Genomic DNA, 15,254 nt, shown 5'->3' with positions numbered 1-15,254 from the left:
GTGAATGTTATATATTGGTGGTCGGAAAAAGAGTGTTGTTTATCAACGCTCCAGTCCTGCACCAGTTGTGCACATGATTCGCTAGCAAGAGTAATATCGAGTACCTCTCTTCTAGACGAGTTAAGTAACGTAGGGACATCACCTCTATTACATATATCAAGCTTATTCGCTAGAATATAATCAAAGAGTTGCTCACCTCGTGTGTTGTTGTTTGTACTGCCCCAAACAATATTATGTGCATTAGCGTCTGCTCCAATAATTATGCGTTTCTGGTTCAGATGCGCCGTATTGACGAGCCTTCTCACTGCTTCAGGAGGAGGCGCCTCCGCTGCGTCCTAGGGCATATAAGCCGACACAATCCAAATCGGGCCGTGGACAGCTTCAACCTCTATGGCAGTGGTGTCAGCATTGCTAAAGGGAAGAAGAAAAGCATTAATATGTTTTCGAATGAGAATACAAGAGCGCGATCTGACGTTAGCCTCACCTTGAAACAAGGTGTAGTGCCTATCTTTCAGGCCGCATATCTTGTCGTTTGATATCCAAGGTTCTTGGATGAGAATGATGTCTTCTCTGAGGTCAGAGAGACGAAGAATGAGGACTGCTGAGGCAGCCTTAGAGTGATGCAGATTAATCTGCAGCACCGTTAGATGAGCATTCAATGACTGTGGCGTTCGCGTCATCACCGCTATCTAAAAGTCTATCCTCGTCCTCGAGTTGGATGTTGAATAAGTTTCCCACGAGTTCGCTGTTTGATTCCGAGTCGGACTCAATCGTCGAAGCTTGTGAGAGAGGCTTATCGACATCCATCTCGGGGGCCGCCGTACTCTCTTCGCTGGGTGCGAGGAGATTTTTCGGCTGATAGGTCCAGATGGTAGCGGTAGTGAACCCGAATGCCACAATCCCCTTGCGATCGTCCAGTGCTTTAACGCTTTCCTGGTCCAGGAGCAGCGTGACATGTCTGGAGTTTCCTGAAGGCTCTTCCACCTTAACTACCCTCCAGTTTTCGGTGGGTAGGTTCGGGTTTCCGATCTTCAGTAGCTCCAGGATGGTTTCCGGATCGGATGGCTCTACAGGTATTCTTGCTCTGCCGCGAGGTTTGTTGGGAATTTCGCTCTTCTTGATTAGTTGGAGATTCGCTCCGGGCCATATCTCGCCGAGTCGGTCGAGGGCCTTGCCGTACAGGCTGACAGAGCGTTGATCTGAGCACGCGATCAACTTGACCCTTGCTTGGAACCAACCCGCGTCAGAGCAGAAAGGAGGGGGTCCTGGGTTCTGCTTCAGAACGTCCAGGTAGCCCAACTGAAGGTTTCTCTCCACAATCTTCCAGTTTGATGGAGAGATGAAACCGTCAGGGTGGCTCTTATCCACCACCGCCATGACCAGACTATCTCTGGCAACTTCGCAGAACTTGCGTAATTTGACCTCAGAGGAAGCTTTATGCTTCTTGGGGTCGTTGGAGCTATGAGGATCCTCTGAAGACCGCTGCCGCTTAGCTGCACTCGGTTTATCTGGACGCCTCATACTTCCGAAGGAACTCCCGGGCCCAATCGAGAGTTGACTTTTGTTGGTCGGACAGCTCCTCCTCAGGGGTTTTGCCGAACTTTTCCATAAGGAAAGTGGCGCGTCTTCGATCTCTGTATCGACGGAGATGAGGAGGGATGGGTTTTCTGGAGACTTCTGTCCGACTTGTTTTCCCAGTTTCTGGCAAAACAGATTTGGTGATCAATTGGTTTTCCGCAACCGAGTCGGTTTTGGAGGAAGTAGAAGCCTCAAGGGAATGCGGTGGTGTCTCTTTGACGGTTTTGCTCTTAGCGAGCACTTTCGCCACCGAAGGGGTGGTTTTTGACCCCGCCATAAGTTTGGTGGAGCAAAGGGGTCTTCCGCGTCGGGAAGGAGTTTGTTGTGTTGTTTGTTTTTTGTTTAGCTGACGTGTCAGCAGTCGCGACCTGGGATTTAGATAGGGAAATACTGGGGTTCGCCACGCCAGAGCCCTATGCCGTGGTAAGTCGAATTGAAACTGGGGTGCGACAGGTGCCCCAGAGTCCGCATACTAGCGACTTAGCTCACCCTAAGCCATGCATCCCTCGGCGTGTGCTGTTCCACCTTGGATTGGTAGTCTTTGATATAAGGAAGTGGCCTTCTCCCCGTGAGTCCATGTTTATTCCATTCGTATTAGCAGAGACATGACCTACTAATACGAGTGGCTTCTCGCCTTCCACCGAAGTGGATATGGGTCACTGCCAGCAATTATGGCAGTAACACTGCACAGCATGTTGTTCCCCCTACCATAGTTGTTGGTTGACGAGAACTAGGCTGGTTCGCGAGTAGGCTTTTACCAAGGCTATGACCTACTTAACCACAGAAGATAACTGTGGCGTACCCTATCCACCACCTGGGACGCGCCGCAATAGGTGCCCAACCAAAGGAAACTTTTTATTATTTTTTAATTTTTTTAACGTATTTAGTGTTTTAATTTTTTATAAATTTTTATTATTAATTTTTTTATTTTATTTTATTTTTTTAAATTTTTATTATTAGAATATTTTTTTGTTTTTATTTATTTTAATTTTTTTTTAATTTTTTTTTTTCATTTGTATTATTAGAAATTTTTATTTTTTTAATTGGTTTATTTTTATTTATTTTTCTTTTAAATATATTGTTTTTCCAATTTTTAATTTTTATTTTTATTTTTTTTTTAATTCCTTTAATTTTTTTAGTTTTTTTTTAATTTTTATTATTAATTTTTTATTTTTTTTCACTTTCTATTATTAGACATTTTTAATTTTTTTCATTTTTATTTTTAGTTTTATTTTTATTTATTTTAATTTGTTTTTTAATTGAAATTTTTTTAATTTTTATTATTAGAAAATTTTTTTTTATTTTTTTTGTTTTAATTTTTTCTATTTTTTATTTTTTATTTGTCTTATTTATGTAATTTTTTATTATTTATAAATTTTTATTAGAAATTATTTCAACTTATTGGATCACACATTTCATGTCTGACGGCGATCATTTGGAACTAGTCGGCTCCAATTTCAGATCCAGTTCCAGCAACAGTCTCAGTTCCAGTTCATAATAATCATCTGATCTTACGTGGGATCTCATGTTCGCCCAAAGTATACACCCAATATGTTGGCCATTTAAGTTTACTGCATCGATTGAATGAAACGGGAGGTCTGAGTTAGACGTTTAAGTATAATTACGAATTGAGCGATTTTCAAAGAAATCGGCCTCTGCAAGCCGGAACATTTAAAACGACTCAATCAAAGGTTTGTGGAAGAGCTCTCGTGTTTGTTTGCCCATTTTCGAACAGCCCGGTCATTTTCCCGAGTAGTGCAATGTGTACTCACACGCTTGTTCGATGCTCTGAAATGGCTGAAGTGTCAGTCTGGTACTCCTCAAGTAGCACTGAAGCGCTGTTATCGATATCGAGCTTTTTCGAGCAATACTAATGATTAGGGGGCTTTTTCCGCCATAAAACCAGTACTCCCATTGCCAAATCGATCTCTATGAAAACTTACTATCGGCAGTACCTGATGGCCTCATAGAATATCAGTAGAGCTATTTCCATGGTTCTGGTGATAATGATTTACAATATCTCACATCGCCGAATTATTGCTTTCCACTAACAGATCCGGAATCTCTAAGTTTTCGCAGCTCGGAGCTCGCATGAAAGCAAGCCGCTCGTTGCCTACATAGTTGTTGCCAGGTACTAACTTTAGTCTACGAGAGACAGGTCCATCAATGGTCCCTTGTTGGACTGATTGTGAGCTGGAAGAAAAAGAAGGGTATACATTAGACTACCTTAATTTTCAGAGGGCACTAAAAAAATTGTTACCAGACTTTAAGGTATATTAATACTGGTGGTTGGCCTCTACAGGCCTCTCGTTAATAGGAAATTCAAGATGTTTTATCTGTGGTAGAGCAACACTTTTCCTCTCCGAGCTGGGTGTAATCCAAAATAATTATTGAACATGACCTCGAAATATTTAGTCGGAAATCTAAAAATATACACAAAAATATAGCTACGTTCGTACACCGAAATAATTTCCAATTATTTCCAAAAATACACCTTATGATTTTAAAACCATTTTCGGTAATTTCTCTGGCTTATTACAAATCATTTTTCATAATATTGAAGCAACCTATGGCTCAAAGTAAACAAAAACATTTCCCACCCCACACAGCGCTTGTGCGCCTTTCGAATTGAGGTATACTTTTAGGTGTGAAAATTATGAAAATCTCCACCCACAATCATAAAAGTCACTATAATTAAAATTTGTTAATTTCATTGTTGTTGCTTAATTAATTTTATTAATTGTAACCGTCAAGTCGTCAAACAACCAGATTGGCAAAACGCAAATCAATAAATGCAAAGTTTGAAAAGGATTAACATTAATGTAAATGTGGTCGTAATATATGTGTGTCTGTGTGCTGTAATATGAACAAGCCAAAACCGCACGATAAATCGAGTCAAAATTTATCCGACAGACATATATTTTTATTAATTGAGCGGTGGAATTAACTTTAGCGAGCGAGAACAAACGTCTCTGACAGCGAAGCTAATAGATTTCTACAGTAATATGAGTATTATTGTTATTGTTGGCGGAGCAGGCAACATGCTGACGGCTGATGGTTGATGGTTAATGGCTGGCGGCTGATAAGCGCTGTACGGAGGAAGGGGATTGTAAGTGACAGAAACAATAAGCTTTTGAGCGAATGTACATGGCGTATACGTAATAATAATAACTATGAGAAAGGACAGCGTTCGGAAAAGTTAAGTAGTGACACGTGCAAACATGGCTCCGTTAGAAATGTCAGCTTACTGAAAATACGTGCGCGAGGGTGAATGCAAGAATATATGCATGTATCTATGCACGCACGTATTTATGTGAACACAGGCAAGCAAATGAGCCAAAGATAATCGCAGAGCAGTGAAATGAAATCGAAAACGTTGAGCAACAATTAGTAGATGGTCGGAGAGGGTAAAGATAAAGGTCAATTAACTTAAGTGAAGGGCACAAGCGCTGGAAGATCTACCCAATTACAAATATATTAATTTCACGGCCAACACAAAAGTTAGTACGGTTCGAATGCAATTAGGGAAAGGCGGCAAAATGATGCATACCTCGAAATGAAAAGTAGAACAAAATAGCAATACTTCGATGAGTCCCAAGTTTACGTTCGAATGCGTCAGATCCTGTTGCTTGGACAGGATGCGAACTATAAATAATTTAATTAAAAGTGTGTGTGTGAAATACGAAATATTTAAATTTTCCTTGGATATTTGATTAGACCGCGAGTAGTTAAGGCAATTTATTGAGTGAGTTGGTAAAAAGTTAAATAAATGCAAAAAATAACACAAATTGGCGGAATAGAGAACAACATTTAAAAATTAAGTAAAATAATAAAACAAAAAACTAAAATAATAATAAAATATAAACAAAATAAAGTAACATATAATAAATAAATAAAAACAAAAAATAAATCAAGTGAAAATCAATAAAATGAAGGGAAAGATTAAGAAAAATAAAAGTACAAAGATCAAAATCATAAATAGTAAGTAATAAACCAAAAATAAAACATATGCAATAAAAAATACAAATAAATAAAATAATAAACAATAAAGTGAAATAAAACAGCATAAATCTGAATTCATTTCATTGGAAATTTAATTGGATCGCGGAAATATTTGACAAAAATAAAAAATTGGAATCACTCAAACAAAGTAAAATAAAATAAAAAGTTTATTACGAATATTGAAAGCAAGTCGAGAAAATAAAAATAAACTAATGTAAGAAAAATAAAATGAAATCAAATAATTTTAATTAAAAATTAACTTAAAGATAAATATAAATTAATAAATTTTAAATAATAAATAATATTATATAAATAATAAAAATAATAAATAAATAAAAAAGATGTCAAATAAATAACACACAGAGCTCTATGCAATAAATTAAATAACATAAAAATTAAAATAATTTTATTGGATTGATTGTGAGTAGTTGGCAAAATTTTGAGCTGATAAAAATATAAGAAAAAGCAAGAAAGAATAAAAAGACTAGAAATTAGTGAAAAGAAAAAAGTAAATATAAAAAAACAAAAGAAATAAAAATAAAAAATGTCGCCCAAAAATAAAAAAATTACTTTAAAAAATTAAAAAAAGTAAATAGAAACTAAAGGTAGCGACATTAGGTGAAAATAAAAGTGAAACAATGAAAAATAAAACGAAAATTATAATTAATTAAAAATAAAAACGTTGAGCATACGTAAAAATACTACAAAAAAAACGAAACAATAAAATAAAATAAAAACAATAAAATAAGAAATCAAAACTACCAAAAAAATGTAGTAAATGAAAACTTCAATTAGATAAACTAAAACAAAAAAATTAAATAACATACAAATGGAATAAACGAAAAACAATTAAAAAACACGTACAAACCAAAAATAATAAATAATGAATTAAAAAAATATATAACAATTAAAATAAATATAATAAAATAAAAACAATAAAATAAGAAAATAGAAATATGTAAACATGAAAACCTACATAAATAAATCACTGAAATGAGGTCAAAGGAAATAGAAAATTAAAAAAAAACAATTAAAAATATATAAAAAAGAATAAAAAATATGTAATAAATAATACAAATAATTTAATCAAAAAACGAAATGAAATGTAATCTAATAGAATAAATAAAAGGCAATAAAACTAAAAATAAAATAAAGGAAAACCAATTAAGAAAAAAATATTAAAAAGTAATAAATAAATCATAAAAAAAATTCAAAGTAGTTCAAATAAATCAATAAATATAATAAACAATAAAAAATTGAAGTACAATAAGAAAAATAAACTCAAACAATATGGAAAATGAACTGAAGGAAGTAAAACTAAAAATAAAATATAGGAGAACCAATTAAAAATATATACATATAAAAAGTCATACAAATAGATCTATTCATGTGATAATCAATTAAAACTAAAATAGAATAAAAATAAAATAAAAATAAAAAAGAAATCCAAATATACTATGAAAAAAAATTAAAACTAATTTTTTTTTTTAAATAATGCAAATAAATAAAAAAAATTAATTAATTAAAAGAAAACAAAATAAGGCAAATCAAATAAAAATGAAATTCAATGAAAATAATGTAAGAAACTAAGTCCAAATGAAAATAAATAAAAAAATTAGTTAGTTAAAATAAAATAAATTAAATGAGAATGAATTTCAATAAAAATAAATTAAGGAACTAAGTCTAAAAATAAAAGGTTAAAAAAATAAGATTAAATGAAATAAAACAAAAGAAAACTAAAGGAAAATGAACGGAGACAGTAAAAACAAAAACAAAATTTAATTTAATTAAAACCCAAATTCTTCTGCTTCTGGACTTGTATATTTGAGATCGAATGCTTAGCAATCGTATAAGAAAAATTAAAATTATAATATAAGCTCATATATCAATTTTTACAAGGATTAATATACATACAAATAAAACCAAAAAAAAAAAAAAAAATGTGTCACAGCCATGACAATTCCTTTCGCTCGACGCACCGTCTTTGATTTTATCTTCTAGGATCAGCTGCATCGATTTGTACTTTGGATTTGTGAGGATATGACCTAAATACGCTGGCTTCCTTCGCTTAATTGTGGTTAAAAATTGTCCATTTTGATTAATAGGCCCTAGTATTTCGTTATTATAAACGTTAACGGTATTTTCAAAATTCTTCTGTACGGCGAAATTTCGAACACTTCTAACCTGTTCAAGTCAGCAATTTTAAGTGTCCATATTTACATTGCAAAAATAGTATAGATAAATTATTTAAACATTAATTTAAAAAAAATATATAAAACAAGATAAAGAAAAATAAAAGTGAAAAAAAAAGAAAACGAAGGAAAAATTAAATAAAGAAATAAAAAAAAAAATAAAAAAAGTCATAATCTGCGCGAGTATTAAAAGATATTGTGGGTCATAGCAACCGGTAGCAACTGTTACTTGTAAAAGTTTTCACTGCTTGTATACAAATATAATATATATATATATATATATATACAAAATATATTGTAATACAAAAATACCGCCAAAGTTCGCTTCCTTCTTTGCATTATTTACAAACTTGTGATAAAAGTAATTAAAAAAAACAAAAAGAAACAGAAACAGATAATAAACACCCCATTCAAATTCACATCAAATCCCTCAATAAAAATTTTATATCTCTTCCTACACTCTACATGATTTCCCTCAACTTTTGCGCGCCAGTTTATTATAAGTTTCAACAATTCCGCAACTACAAAATGCAAAACAAAAAAAAAATGTTATTTTATACGCTACACCGAAGGCCATGCACTCGTATGTATATTCCGCAACGGTGTGTGTGTGTGCAAGGGTGTGTGTGTTATGCATCCGATTTAATAACTGCAAGCAACATTTTTATTGATAAACAAATCGTTAACCCTTGTTTGACTATGTGAGATTTTCAATTACAGCTACGCACTATGCTATATATGTATGTATGTATATACACGCATGCGTGCGTAAATAAGAGTATGTATATATGTATATAAAAACCATTTTATATGTAAAATATTTTACACCGCCACCCGTACATATTTACAACCTATACTTTTTTATATTTCCATGTTGGTAGTAGTTTTCTGTTCAAATATTTACCGTTGCTCAATTGCCATTTGAGGCTATGCTGAAATACTTTTTTGCTTTGAAGTATTTTTATATGCCGCTGTATTGTAAGGTGTGCTTCATCAGGGAGCTCGCGGCACCAGACACAAGTTGGTAGTTATAGTAAATTTTTATTTGCAGTTATGCTATTAAATTAATTGATTTTACTTTTGCAGAAGGCGCCTTTTTTTGGCAATGAGAGTAAATTTTTATTCGTTGTAATTCACTTTTTTAGTGAAGTGTTGAAAAGTAATATCAGATGCTAATAAAAAGTCGTGACATTTTTTCTCAGTTTTTTAAAGTCACTTGAACAGTTTCAGGTTCTAGCGAGCGTATTGTGTGAAAGGCTGAAGCCCACCGTCAACCAACGGATTGGACCTTATCAGTGTAGCTTCAGACCTGGAAAGTCTACCATCGACCAAAAGACCCATGAAAGGAGAATCGACACACACCATCTTTTCGTCGACTTCAAAGCTGCATTCGACAGTACGGAAAGGAGTTACCTTATGACGCTATGTCTGAATTTGGTATCCTCGCAAAACTAATACGGCTATGTAAGATGACGTTGCTCAACACCAGCAGCGCCGTCAGAATTGTGAAGGACCTCTCCGAGCCGTTTGATACCAAACGAGGTTTCAGACAGGGTGACTCGCTGTCGTGTGACTTCTTTAACCTGATGTTGGAGAGCATCTTACGAGTCGCAGAACTTAATCGCTCAGGCACAATTTTTTATAAGAGCGTACAATTGCTGGCGTATGCCGATGATATTGACATCATCGGCCTTAACAACCGCGCTGTTAGTTCTGCCTTCTCCAAATTGGATAAAGAGGCAAAGCGAATGGGGTTCGTGGTGAGCGAGGACAAAACGAAGTACCTCCTATATTCAAACAAACAGTCGGCGCACTCGCGTATCGACTCCCATGTCACTGTAGACAGTTATAATTTCGAGGTTGTAAAAGACTTCGTCTATTTAGGAACCAGCATTAACACCGATAACAATGTCAGCCTTGAAATCCAACGTAGAATCTCTCTTGCCAACAAGTGCTACTTTGGACTAAGTAGGCAACTGAGCAGTAAAGTCCTCTCTCGACGACTGGCGCGCTTTGTTAAACTTGGCCAAAATCGCGTAAGCGGTTATAGCGCCAATTAAGAAGAAGAAGAACAGTTTCAACAGAATGTTCGTAACAACATATACTTTCTAAAGTAAAAAATGTTAGTACGTAGGCAGGTTAGATGGCAAGACTACCACAGGGACACTACAAACCGCACTAGAGTACTGTTTTGGTACCTCAATGTAGGCCAAGACCTGCGAAAAATTTCACAACTTAAGGGAAGAAAAACCATCTACAGCCATCCATCCAGTGCTTTTGATGTAGTGAAGGAGAGAAACGGGAACTAGGCCGGAGATCTGCTTCAAACTATCCTCGAAAGACACACTAAGGAACTTCAAGCGCCTAGCCGCCAGACTCGCACATTTGCAAAGAAAGTGTTCAATAGTCTCTTTCTCTGCCGGATCCTCACAGCTTCTGCAATGGGGGTTGTACAGAGCTCCAAACTTCTCCGCATGAGCTCCGATCACCTGATAAAAAAAGTAAATAAATTGAAAGCTTTAGTGTCCACAAATCATTATGGTGAGTCTTTCATCACAGCTTCTCAAGTATTAGAAGCTACCGTAAACCGCATGTATAATTCCTGAAGCTGTTACTTCTATTAATAAAATATTCTCTTCCTAAACGTTCGTTTTAATGTTTTTCCGATACCTAAACACGCCGCCGTAGCTGAATGGGTTGGAGCGTGACTACCATTCGGAATTCAGAGAGAACGTTGGTACGAATCTGGGTGAAAGACCAAAACGAAAAAAAAGTTTTTTCTAATAGCGGTCACCCCTCGGCAGCCAATGGCAAACCTCCAAGTGGTTTTTTGCCACGAAAAAGCTTCTCAATAAAAAATATCTGCCGTTCGGAGGCGATTGGAAACTGTAGGTCCCTCCATTTTGTGGAACAAGACGCACACCACAAATAGTAGGAGGAGCTCGGCCAAGCACCCAGAAAGGGTGTTCGCGCCAATTATATATATATATATATAATCCATTTCACGTCATCCCATTCGAAGTTCTAAAGCTTTTTAGATGAAGCTAAAGCACATTAGATGAAGCTCGCTTGTGAGATAGCTAAACAGGTCTGGCCTAGAAGGAATGAGAACTAGGAAACATATTAGTACAGTGGTTGATCTCATCACTAAGCACTGCCTTATGGGAACACATTGGGAAACGTATGGGATTTCTCCGTAATGACTACTTTCGTTGCTGTAGGAACGAAGAAGAGGTGGAGAGCTTTGAGAACTCCCTCTGCCACTGTCCCGCTCTTGCCAGCACACGATATCGCTCTCTAAAATTGAAGCCTCTTATGATCTGAAAATGTCTGGCAGGAAAATCTTGGGGCTGTAGCCCAAGGATTCTGAGGTGGGTGTACTTCATGATATTAAGACCTATGGAGGTGCTGACACCGTTCCATATAGTTATTCAACAATCAGCCAAGCATACCCTGCTGAATATTACCAAGGAAGCCTACGGGAGAGGAAAAGTGATGTCATCGAAAAACTTGGAATTGCTAAGGCTGCAGCTCCCTCTTACACAGCTACCAAGAGATGATATCACTAGAGTCATTGCAATCGGAAATAAATAAGTTCAGAATTAAACTGGATGATAAGGTAAACGGGAGTAGACCTGCATTTGAAAGGAAACTCAAGGAGTGTACCCTGCACTGCTACGTGCAGACATAAACTTAGGCAGAAATGTCTAGAATGAGCGAATTGCCATTCTGAGTGACAGTCAGGTGGCAATCATGGACTTAATGTCCTGTGAGACTAAATCATCATTGGTCCGTGAGTGTTTCGACAAACCTAATCTACTAGAACGCAAAAAAGCAACCGACTAATTTGGGTCCCAGAACACAGAGGTATAATTCCCTCCCAAAGGATAAACAGAGACTACTCACGGGCATCGTCACAGGCCACTGGAGACAGCAAAGTCATGTGCATATGATCTGGACTTGGTATACGGTCTCTTGCTTTTTTGCGATCAGTCTCAGGAGACTCTAATGCTTTTTAAATTTAGCGCTATAGCGCGAAGAATGTTCAGTTTGATAAGCGAATTGGGTCTGGATGAGGTACTGTGATGAGTAGAGAGCACAAAAGAAAATGAAGTCGAAGTGCAAACCTCTTATAGCATCTAATGTAATTTAAACTTGTACTTCTTTTGCTGCCTGACAGACTTGGCATTTTCAGCCTTCCACACAAGTTTATTCGAGAGACCAAGCAGTTTCACTACATTAAGAATAAGAGGGGGAACTTGAGTACAAATTAGTGATACAGCAACGGGTCTATAGGCCTAAATGGGCCTCCTCGACACCCTTACGGGGAGCGGTACTCACCCTAACCTAACCAAACCTAATTGTTCAAACGCTTCTTAAGGTTTCTATATGGGGCACCCTTATGGAGAGTACCACCGTAGCCTAATCTAACCCAAAAGTTCAAAAGGTTTGTAAGGTTTTGAAAACTTCCTCTTCAAAGATTATTTATTGTGAAAAATATTCGCAAATTGCCAAGATCTGCATTCTGCAATTCGAAAACTCTTTTCATTTGTACAAAAAAGGCTTTTAAAAGCCGCTAGAGCTTTCAAAAAGGCTGCAGCTATAATTTGTGGCATCTAAAGCTTATTCGCCAGTTAAATGCCTGCAGCTTTCATGAAGCTTTTACAGAAATTTGTAGAAAATTTCGATTTAAGAAAGTCTAATTGAAATGCAATACCTATTTTGTTGCCTTGCTTTGCAAACTGCAGTGTTTTTATTGAATTGCAGTATTTCGTAAGTCGTGTAGACTTAACCTCGCACCTTAACCTTATAGCATATTTTATGGATTTTTAAAGAGATTTGTGGCAGTGTTTCATTTACCTTTTCAAAGAAGTTGCAGCTTCGTACAAATTATAAAACTGTCCAAATTTTGTTTTCCAAAGCATTTGAGGCAGTATAAAAGCTTTGCTAATCTTTGAGCTTTCATGCGCTATTCTACTTACAGCTTAAAGCTTCTTGTCAGTCTTTGATTGTCGAGCTTTTGAAAACTCAGGAGACTTTTTTTACTACTCTTTTTTGTTGTTATTACAAATCCCAAATTTTGGTTTTAATTTTAAAATTGTTAAGTAGTAGTACATGCATTAATGCTTTATAATGAAACCGATTACCCGTTGACCTCGTAATCACAACTTAGTGCCATGCCACATTTCATTTTTCGTGCAGCTTGATCGCGTAGTTTGCTGAAAGAAAATCCTATAAACAGCGGATATGCTAATCTAAATAATCTTTCCTTACTGTCAACACAAACTATAACCACACACAAGCACACACTTGCACCCACGTATCTATTATACATCTACACATTTCAGTTTCCTTAATGCGTTTTTGCGCATTTTGCTGTCAGGGCATGTACATGATTTCTATCCTGTCATTGCTGCCTTTTGCATTTGTAATGCTGTAATGTGTGGAAAATGAAATTTTCTGGCAGTTTGCGAACGAAAAAAAAAAAAATATAAAAAAAAAATTAAAAAAAAAATAAAAAAGTAAGAGATTGTGAAAAGGGCGAACAAATTTTTCAAAATAGAAAACACAAAATAAAAATTTGCAAAAAAAGTAAACGCCAGCGGTTGAATGGAAAACAGGATATGCTAATGCTTAAGCATCACATGCACGTGTGTATCCATGTGATTAAACGTGTGTGCGTGTGGGTTTATATGAGCTCGAGTGCATCGCAATCATGGCGGAGAGGGGCTGTAAAATATAGTTACTGCTCGTACTATCGATTACTTAGTAAATTCACTCCCATAAAATCGGGTATATTTGCAAAAAATAACTGACTAATTGTTGCTTAAGTCACTTAATGGTAAGAGAGGAGCTCGAACTTTCGCTTAACATTTGAACGTTGGTTAAAGTGATGATTCATCCAGGATCCAGCTAGGCATTTTAACGCACTCATATGAAAATTTTGGGAGATCTTGCGTACCTCTCTAATTATTAGATTTAGCTATACATTTCGGGTATTGTTTATAAAAACCGGTTAAGCGCAATAATTACTCGATTGCTGGTGATGAAATCCGACTAGAAGTATAAAGCAAATTATACAAAATAACGGAAATAACATTTCGGTTACTTGCAGGAGGTATAAAATAATCGAAAAGGATGGCGGTTAATTGTACTGGTTACTCGTAGATGATATAAAATAATTAAAGAAAAATTTCGCAGGTCATGAAAAAAGTAAATACAAAAAAAAAATAATAAAAATTAAAAGAAAAAATAAAAAGAAGTAATTCGTTACTTATAATGACATGCGGTTACTCGTAGATGAACCGAAACAATGGAGAATTAATTGCCAAATTGTTTTTTTTTTTTTTTTTAAGTTGATTATTTATTTGGTATTAATAATGTTATGTACTAAAATAAACAATAGTTTTAAGTATATGATATGCTTATACAATGACTCTAGACGAGTTCTCAAGTACATGACGAGCTTCTTATAGATATATATAGTAACATTTTATTAATTGATGGTATTTTAGATGTTGCCAAATTGTTAAAACTACATAAGTGCCGGCAAAAAAAAATCGGTTACTCGTGATCAAAACCGGTTATTCGTAAATGATATAAAATAATCGAAAAAAATTTAGCAGGTCATGAAAATTAATCGGAAAAAGTAAGTACAAAAAAAAATATTTATTATATATAAAAATTAAACAAAAAAATAAATTACGAAAATAAAATTAAAACAAGTAAAAAAGTATTTGGTAGAAAAGTATTTGGTTATTGTAATATTCGGTTACTCACAAGCAATGCCAAGTTCTAACAAAATATTTATAAGGTAGATTATCTATAATTTCACCTATACCTTTCGGTATATCAGCTCGTATGCCGGTTACTCTCATGAAAAGCCGTCTGTAAATTACCAGATACCCACTTAAACAGTTTACCCTCATCAGTAATACCCATCGCGTATCCGTTTTACCCGTTACGCCCATACCTATCTGCCTATATAGTATTCGATACCCGATTAACCAGTTACCCACAATATTTCCTTGCTTACGTCTTTTTGACCATTCCCATTTTCGCCTCCGCTTGGATTTACACACTTTCGAGCTCCATCATTTCCTGTACGAGTACGTACCAAAAAAGTGGGCAGTAATTTCGCACATACAGTTTGGCAACATGCAGAACACCTTTTGCCTTCCGTATGCGGCTCGTAACGTAATGGTACATTTAATATACTGCCACATGCCACATACCACATGCATAGTTTGCTCTTACTGCCGCTCTTGTGTGTGGCATGTAGCATGTAATTTTCGAAAATTGGTGACACTCGCTTCACAGACTAGCAAATACGGAACATCGTAGTTATATTTGCATATACTTACATAGTTAGTACCTGCAAACACATACACATGCTCATATGTAAAAATATGTATGCATGCGTGTCATTGGGTTCGAGAGTTCGAGGATGCCACTGGGCACCTGAGTGTAGATGCAAATTTA

At 35.5% G+C, this 15,254-nt stretch overlaps 1 protein-coding gene across 2 annotated transcripts in view; it reads left to right on the top strand.

Moving 5' to 3' along the window:
- The window catches only part of LOC128858892 (uncharacterized), a 105,322-nt gene that overhangs the window by 40,602 nt on the left and 49,466 nt on the right, over window positions 1–15,254 (top strand). Inside the window, exon 1 of one of the 2 annotated variants that reach the window (XM_054095456.1) lies at window positions 14,295–14,421. The exons of the other annotated variant lie outside the window; for it this stretch is intronic. The gene's annotated coding sequence lies outside the window, so the exon portion shown is untranslated. Of the gene's footprint in view, window positions 1–14,294; window positions 14,422–15,254 lie in introns of those variants that run through there. 2 annotated transcript variants of the gene reach the window in all.

Source organism: Anastrepha ludens, chromosome 3 (assembly GCF_028408465.1).
Source record: "Anastrepha ludens isolate Willacy chromosome 3, idAnaLude1.1, whole genome shotgun sequence".
In the NCBI taxonomy this organism is placed as follows: domain Eukaryota; kingdom Metazoa; phylum Arthropoda; class Insecta; order Diptera; family Tephritidae; genus Anastrepha; species Anastrepha ludens.
The sequence above is the reverse complement of the archived record's forward strand: the minus strand, read 5'-3'. Positions and strand labels throughout refer to the sequence as shown.